Consider the following 9,171-nt stretch of genomic DNA (forward strand, 5'->3'; position numbering starts at 1 on the left):
ACACAAACATAGTCTAACCATGAGAAAAAAATAAAACAAATAAAAAAAAAAAAAAGGAAATTCTTGATTGCCTTCATTTTTCATTCCCCTTGGATGCCTGTGGGACTTTTTCATACATGTAGTCCGACAAATTCATCAAATTTTGACATCTAGGGATCATTCTTGTTCATTTTTTCCCTGGCACCCGGTGAGAGAACTCAGTCTACAGATTCAAGCATTTCTTTATTTCACAGCAATTTCATTCCATAATAAAGTAATATGCATATATTTTTGTTTCATTTCTTCTGCTTTATTAACAAAACAATTATCTAATTTAAAGGGCATCAGTTTTTGGCTTTCATATCAAACTCCTAATTAGTTGTTCCTCTATGTAGGTTTTTAAAGCATTGCTTGTAACTTTCATAGGTCTCATTCATGTCTCTGACTTAGTACTCTACAATGATATGCACTGAGTCCCTACTTCATTGAATAGAAACTGACATTAGAAAAAGTAAAATTTTTTTCTTTTGTTTTCACGATCCATTCAATACCACTGAAACACAATAAGCACTTGGATAATTTATGGTTCACCTGCCATTACTAACATTGCTTAACATCTGCAAAGTTGAAACTCAGGTATCTCCTTGTAGCATTTCCAATGTGTTTAGCCTTGCTTCCAAGTCATTTCTCTTAGAAAACAGACTAAACATTTAAAAAAAATAACATACATTTAAGCATACTGGTTTTTGTGCATTTAATGCTTTTGTCACCAACAAAGTGATGCCCTCCTCTTACTTTGATTTCCATACTCCCAAGTATCATTTGTATGATTTAAGGGGCATTAACAATTAAAGCTGCTCTTTCCCCAAATTCTGCATGTCTTTATTTTACAAAAATCTGACAGATCATGAAACTGTCCTTCAATTTGATCCTAAGCTTTCAGAATCTGTGGTTTTTAGCTTTTGATCTTTCCCCAGTTATATTATATATGTTGTTATCTTCTTTGCTTTTAGCTCTTTCCGTGAGAAGTTATGAAATCATAATGAAGCTCCACTGTTTTATGTATATGTACATGTGTATGAAATTTAAGTACAGAGATGATATATGTCTATATGTCATTTTATATATTCATGTGCATATAAATTTCATTAAAGATTTTGTCTTAACTCATTACTTCTTTTTAAGATGGAAAGATCTTCTTTACTAATGACCTCAACCAAATTTCCTTAGATATAGGAGTCAAACTCAAGTACTTAGGAGAAAACCAGTTAAAATTGCATTATCATCAACTCATTAGTAGTAACATATTGCCAAGTGAAACAACTTGGAAAAGAGGGGGGAAGGGAGGGGAGAGGAGGGAGGAAAAGTAAAGAAAAGGAATGAAGTTGATCAAGTGAAATTCCTTTTTAATTCTTGAGAACAATGAAATTCTTGCTTATTTCTGCAAATTATTTTTCAAATGGGTACAAAATGCAACCAAGACAGAGAATCCCATAAAAACCCGAAGAGGTGCAACATGAAAAGCTAAGATTATCCAGCAGCGAGTATTGCAGCCTTCAGGTACCAGCTGCCTCCTATTACTGTTCCCAAGAGTTAGTGGGATGAAAATGTCTTCCCTGTGATTATTCTCATCTTTTTTCTCAGCATCTAGGCATGCACTGTTCAGCACTTTGAGAAGGTCGGATGTTTTTGCCCAAATATGTGTGTGCACATAGGTCTCAGAGCCCTTGATGTGGTAGTGCAGATAGTCCTGAAATGTGTGGATCAGGTTGATGGCATTGTCTCCACTGGCACTGGTGTGGCAAGGGAACAACCCAAAGGGAACATAGCCAATATTGTTGCCCATGGCATCACTGATGTCTTTCAGTCCCAGAGGAGGTTCCCTGTGGCTAAAGAGGATGTGAGGGGCTGTGGTGCTGGCTCTGTGTCCTTTGAACTCCAGCATGAACACTTTTCCAATGACCACACTATGGTCATCCGTAAGCATTGTGCTGAAGACTACTGTGACTCTGTCCTTTTTACACTCACCATACATGGTCTCATCATCCCTATAATAGATAACTTCCCTGTTCCCTCCTTCCTTGCTTTTTTATTGGAATTCAAGAATTTCTCCAAGACAGAGACAAAAACAATTTCATTTCAACTTGCCAGCCGATAAACAATGGAACCCTTGGATGCGGGCAGATTTTCAAGGTCATTTGGCAAAAATCCTCATTCAAGATTTACCAAGACACTCCCATACACCCTCTTTAATAACTCATCAGCACCATGTGCCTGAAATTCCTTGTGGAATTTCAAAGAAATACTGACCATCAGGATTAGGATTTTAAATATGATAAAGGACTCCACCGAAATCTGCCAATGTGACTTCTACTGCTTCTGGTTTGTTACTGGGCTCTGCCATCGTGAGCTTGAGTGTGTGTGTCTCTCTGATGATGTAGTTGTTCACCTGATCATGCAGGATCAAGACCGCAGCTACCCTCACCCTCATCCCCACAAGACTGAACCCACCTACCAAACCAACAGTGCTACCAGCAAGCTTGGCCACCGCCAAGATCCCGGCTCTAGCTGGCCACTTCTGCTCCTACACCCACTTTCCTTTGCTGCCCAGATGTGCAGCCCCACAGTGTCATTTCTTCTCCAATCCCTCGTGAACATGCAATGCAGGACTAATGCATTACGTTCTTGTCATACATCATTGCTACAGGTTCAAGATACATTATCCAATAAAATAAGAGAGATACAAAATAGCATAGTTACACTTTGAAGAAGACTATAATAAATTCCATTACCATTTTAGTAGTTGCTTTTTCTTGGTGATAAAATTGTGGTTACAAATTTATAATATTATCTAAAATTTTATGAAAATTTATCAACATATATATTTGTGTGTTTATAAATGTAATTTGCCTTACAATAACTAAACAAATTCTTGTTCTCATGGAGCTCATATAGCAATGTTTTTGTAAATCAAATTGATAAACTAGTAACTTTATTAGATGTCATAATGCAAGTATTACAAGAAAATTACAAAGATCTATCAAGGTTCAAAACAGATGATTATTACTGAAAAGTTGTTTAACTATACTTTACAAATCTATATATAATTCAAATGTGGTAAATTTTGTAAAGAAAAGAGGAAAACAATCCTTTGTATGATGGGAACCATTATCACATAGAATGTTGGGAAAATTCATGATTTTCAATATTAATTGTCTTCTAATATGAAGATAGGAACAATACCCATGCCTCTTTCAAAGGTTCGCATATAGCCTTAATCCTCTGCCACAGTCACCCTATGACACACACAAGTTGTAGAACCGCCTTGTCTCTGTTCTGGTTTGAAGGAGCTTAACTGTGTCTATAAACATGTTTATAGGCATTCTTGCCTGATCCCTGAGTCAAGTGAACTGAAACTGTCCCAACTGTCTATTTATGCCTGGTTCTAACCATAGTTCCTAACTCAACTCTGTACCTTATGCCCAGGTAACAGCTGTGAATCCTGACAGGAGTCATGAATTGTTCTAACCTAATTTCTGCTTAGTTTGAACCTCGCTATGCTGTAACTATTGCCACACACATTCCACCCCAATTCTCACCTCCGTCCTATCTCTTTTACATAGATACACAATGTGGATATGTGCATGTAATCACATCTAATTATGTTGCCCACAGCCAGTTTTATTTTTTGAAGGCCATGCCAATAATATATATACTCAGAACCCGAGTTCTGATTGTGCTTTCCAGAGAGCTGAGCCCCTTTGCTCCACCATCAAAACTTGTAGTAAATAAACATAATTATTCTCCTGTCTCCTGAAAGCTCTAATGCTCTGCCTTGGCTGGTAGAGTCTGGTCTTGGCATGACTATCACATAATTTATCTCTTACTAGGTATATATACTTATTTTGAAAATATTTTAAGGATATTTTGAACCTCAAAGTCAAGAGCCTTGTCTCTAACCCATTTATTTACAATACAACAGCCCTTCTGCGGTTTTATTTGAAGCAAGGAGATCTTGGATGATCTGTATGTTTGTTTGGCTTTCGTTAAAAGTGTACACTGGAAGGTGGAAATAAATGTCACTTATTTATTCTGTACTTCTACAAGTTTCTCTGTCTTTGTGATCTATGTTTTGGAAATATCTGATTTTATCTGATTGTGTTTTATTTTTAATAAGTAAGTAAATTGAGAAACAACCCCAGAGAGCTATTCTTGTCATTCATTTTGTCCTTTAAGAAGGAGATGCAGTTGTGGGCTACTTCTACTCCTTCAAATGTAAAATGATACTATAACTTCAACATGTTTTGTTTTCTCCTCTGGTCTCTCTATATGTCTATGCAGATGAGCGACCTTTGCCATTAAAATTTTGGATCCAAAATCAAGGTATAGCAACTGCAGATTCAGACACTCAGAGCAAATTAAGATGTGGTTTTGTTAACTAAATAAATAACATGAAAAATACCCATGCTTTGCATTTCTTACTAGGAGTAACTAGGACTGAATAACAGATACTAAAATCATATATATTTAATGTTCCTAAATATTGCCCATTACTAGAATACAATGCCTATAATAGGTGCCAAATAAAAAATTAAATTGTACTTCATACAAACTTAGACTAATTTACATAAATCTCAACACATTTTTGTACAATTTCAAATTCTGTGGAAATGTGAATTTAATATGTTGGACCTTAAATCTATTTTTTCAATATTTTTTCAGACTTTCATGAGTCTGTGAATTGGAATGAAGCCACTTCCAGGTGACAATAAGTAACAAGCTCTGCATGAAAATAATGCATTCCTAGATTTATTCTTGTGTGGTGAGGGGGAAGATAAAGACAATGTATGGATTATGAAGTGAGATATAAAATAGATGAGATTAGGTAGCTCAAGAAAAAAATTAACAATGACTCACTTTACCCTTTTAAACCCCAAGCAAACATGACCTAGTCTCCAAATTTTCACACTGTTTTCTATCCAACTTAGAACTTTCTTCTGGGGCTAGGAGTACTATTCTCTGAGAAAGAGCTTTCTTATATTGATTTCCCTTTCAAGCCATGCTTCCCTACCAATTATCTTTCCTATATATAGGTGGTTCAATTTTTTCCTCATCTTTCCTGACTGCAGTAGGACTATAGATATAGTAGCAATAAAGGACAGATACTATTATCCCATTCTATGGATGAGGAAAAAGAGGCTCAAAGTGTTTATTACTATAAATTAAAGGGCTATTAAAAAGAATATTCAAAATTTAACTGTGAATCCTATTCTCATTCTCCAAGAAGACATCTTTTCCAGAAAGGGAGCCATATTCTTTTAAAAAAAGAATTTTCTAGAAGGATATTGATATAACAACTAACTTTAAACTTTACATTATCTGTCACTTTGGATATATTATCAAAAGAGTTCCTAACCACACATTCTACATGGTACCTATTCATTCCCTGATACCTATTCATTGAATCAAAAGTATGGAAGTAGGGGCACCTGGGTGGCTCAGTGGGTTAAGCCGCTGCCTTCGGCTCAGGTCATGATCTCAGGGTCCTAGGATCGAGTCCCGTGTCGGGCTCTCTGCTCAGCAGGGAGCCTGCTTCCCTCTCTCTCTCTCTGCCTGCCTCTCCATCTACTTGTGATTTCTCTCTGTCAAATAAATAAATAAAATCTTCAAAAAAAAAAGTATGGAAGTATGTATGGGAAAATAGTAATAAACAAAACACGTATGGTCCCGGTCTTCATGAAGCTTGAAGTCTTATAGGGAGAAAGCAAAAACTGTAGTTACGTTAGTGTTTTTGGTTTTGTTTTTGCTTATTATGAGGCTCCTACCTTGTAATCACCACAGTCATATCCTCTTGTATCAAGACGCTATCTTAGTACTCTGAACAGCATGTGAAAACAGTACACAGGTTGGAAAGGATTAATTTTATGAGTCCTTCTAGAGACTGAGTGTCCTTTCCCCAGGAGTGCCAATGCTTCCATAGTCCATTGGTGGAAATAGATTGCTATTATTTTTGCCCATTATAACTGCAAGTAGAATTTAAATTTCTTTCTCATTAACCATCTGCTTGACAAGCAAACCACCAATTTTTTATTGACAAAGCCCTAACAGTAACTGGAGTGGGCTAATTGTATTTTTCTTTTTAAAATTTTATTTCAATTTCTATTAAGTTCTAGTTAGTTAACACATATGTTAAAACTGGTTTCAGGTATAGAATTTTGTGATTCAAAATTTACCTATAACATCCAGCGCTTATTACAAGCAGCCTCCTTAATTCCCATCACCCATTTAACCCATCCCCCAACCAACTACCTCCATCAACCCTCAGTTTGTTCTCTATAGTTAAGAGTCTCTTATGGTTTGCTCCTCTCTGTCTCTTTTTCTCCCTTCCCTGTTACAGTGGAATATTACTCAACTACCAAAAAGAATGAAACCTTCCAACTTGCAATGACATGGATGGAGCTAGAGTATATTCCACAAAGCAAAATAAGTCAGACAGAGAAAGACAAATGCCATACAATTTCACTAATGTGTGGAATTTAAGAAACAAAACAGAGGAACATAATCTCTCTTGATATCTCAGACAGACTACTTCTTAGCCTACCATACCTAGGCAGATCTTTCTAGCCTCTAGCTTCTAGTCTTTGCTGATACAGCTTTATTACTCTAATCTAAGCCTTAGGTCTAAAAACAGAGGGCACACTGGCCCCAAGGATCACAGAGATGTCAAAGATGTCAAAGATTAGGCAAAAACTCAACAAAAGTTAAAAAGGGGGGAGGGATAAAAATGAGACTTCTGCTACCAGGAATACAGCAGATTAGATCATTTGAAAGACCATCCTACTATAAAACAATTATATTTTAGAAAGAAGTTACTGAGACACCTGGGTGGTTCAGTCTGTTAAGCCACTGCCTTCGGCTCAGGTCATGTTCCCAGGGTACTGGGATGGAGTCCCACATTAGGCTTCTTGCTCAGTGGGGAGCCTGCTTCTCTCTCTGACTCTGACTGCCAGCTTGTGTGCACTCTGACAAATAAATAAATAGATAAAATCTTTTTTTAAAAAAAGAAAGAAGTTACTTAGTAAAATGTCATAGAAAACACAGAATGTAGGTGGATCTCCAAAAACCCAATAATTACCTACACTTCGAAAAAGGTAAAAAATCACAGAATAAATTGAAAGTTGAAGTGATCAGATAACGAGAAGGGAGAACAGAGTTATCATCATGGGAAAAGCCAATGGAAGAACTGTTATTATGACACTAAGCCTCGAGGTTTTAAAAGGCAGAGAAGCTAAAATAAACATATATAGATTAATTCAGGAATTTCAAGAAAGAATAAAGTAATTATCTCTACCTAAAACATGAAGTAAATACAAATCCTATTCAGAGAAAAATGTACAAAATTCAGCAACTGAAAAATTCCCAACAGATTTAGACCAAGTAAACAAGACTTCAAAATCAAAGATCCACAAAACCATAAGGTCAACAACTATAACAGACAATCAGAAGAAACTGAAAACAACAGATTTAAACGCAGGATATGCAACAAATTTTCTAAAAATAAAGATTGGGGTCACAAGGATAAGAAAGGAACAACTTATTATCAAGAATGACCAGACATATCTCACAAAGAAATAAATAGACTTCTAGAAAACTGGTTGAAAGTATATAGAGATACATAAATATATGGTGTGTATATAAGATATACATTTAGATATTTACAAATACATTTCAATGTTTAGTATTTTAAAATATTGTATATATGTGGGAGAGCAAGACTTCAGGCAGTAAAAAAGACAATAAGAACAGAAACATGCATAAATGCCAACAGCTCTATGCATGTGGCAAAAGCCAATTATTTCTGCCATTGGTCCATGCTGAAAACAGTACATACTGAAAACAGCAATGATGGTGGACAAGATAGCTGGGCCTACTGTGGTCAGTTCTCCAATTCCATGGCTCCCTAGTATCCATGCCAATAATCTTACACAGTTCCCTGCTCTCCCTCACATGATTGCTTTCTTGAGTTGTTTTTCCCTCTTTGCTTCCCAATACTTTACATTCCATGGTTCCATAATAAAACCAAGAGTATACCCCAACTCAGGGGCTTCACCTCAGCACCTGCACCTCTTGCCAGTACCTGGTGCAGCCCTTTTGCACCTCTCTTTGTTCCAAATTATTGGACTCTGAGTAATCATTTCATCTCTGGACAAGCAGGATCTGCACACTTTGCCCATGTGGATAAGTTTTACCTTTCCTGCCCCTCTCAACATACGTCAACAAATTCTGCCTTGAATTTGGGGGTGTTATTTTATGGAGAGGCTTTCTTGCCCCTTCCCCATTGGCAAATGACTTTTGCTGTTGCCCCTCCACCAGGAGCAAAAGGAATTTTCCTGTACCCTTTCCCCATAACGAAAGGTTTTGCCTGAACCCTGTGTCAGAATGGTTTTGCTTCTACCCTTCATTCTGAAAAAACTGGATCTTTGCCTAAGTATTGGGGGTCAGGCAGTTTGTTCCTCTTTCCCCAATGGCCAAAGGCAATTTCTTCATATAAGAGAAGGAGACAAGTAAGGGTATGGGACATAATACTAGTCTGACAATGGAGCCAATATGCCTGCAACAATCACTCTCAATCTTGTCTTCTGCCCTGCCTCCTAATCTTGTATGTAACCAGTGGAGACCATGTGAAAGACAAAGTAAATTAACATTACTCTTGTGTGGGAAGCTCTAGATTGTTCTAAACTGGTGTATTAGCCCGCGTTCAACCATTATGCAATTTGTCAAAATTTTAGTTGTGTCACGTTTTAGTAATTCTATGGCACCTTCCTCTTCCTCCCAAGAAAGAATTGATGTTGCTTGTCTCTCCTCAGAGAGTCATGTCATTTTTTGGAAATAAAATTTCTCAAATTCTCATTAGCCTTGTGAGTGTAGCTCTCTGGTGGTTTCAAGAAGAGTTATGATTTTGTATTTTATTTGGCATTTTTTCATTATGGAAATACAGACAAAATTATCTTCCAACAATCTCTATCCCAAGCAGAAACAGAAACAGGAGTTCATAATTGATTATATAATATAAAAAATATAACACTGTATTTTATAGTTTAAAACAAAAGAAATGTAATTATAATATTATAAGTCTTTTCTATCTTACCATGAATAGAAATAATATTAATTTTAAGCATACCATAGTAAGTT

At 36.3% G+C, this 9,171-nt stretch overlaps 1 pseudogene across 1 annotated transcript; it reads right to left on the reverse strand.

Annotated features, from left to right (window-relative positions):
• Positions 1 to 1,572: 1,572 nt before the first annotated feature.
• On the reverse strand, positions 1,573 to 2,383 carry LOC309856653 (actin-related protein 2/3 complex subunit 2 pseudogene; annotated as a pseudogene). The gene has a single exon. The product of its transcript is annotated as an actin-related protein 2/3 complex subunit 2 pseudogene (transcript).
• Positions 2,384 to 9,171: the final 6,788 nt, after the last annotated feature.

This window comes from Mustela nivalis (genome assembly GCF_964662115.1).
Source record: "Mustela nivalis genome assembly, chromosome: X".
NCBI lineage: Eukaryota > Metazoa > Chordata > Mammalia > Carnivora > Mustelidae > Mustela > Mustela nivalis.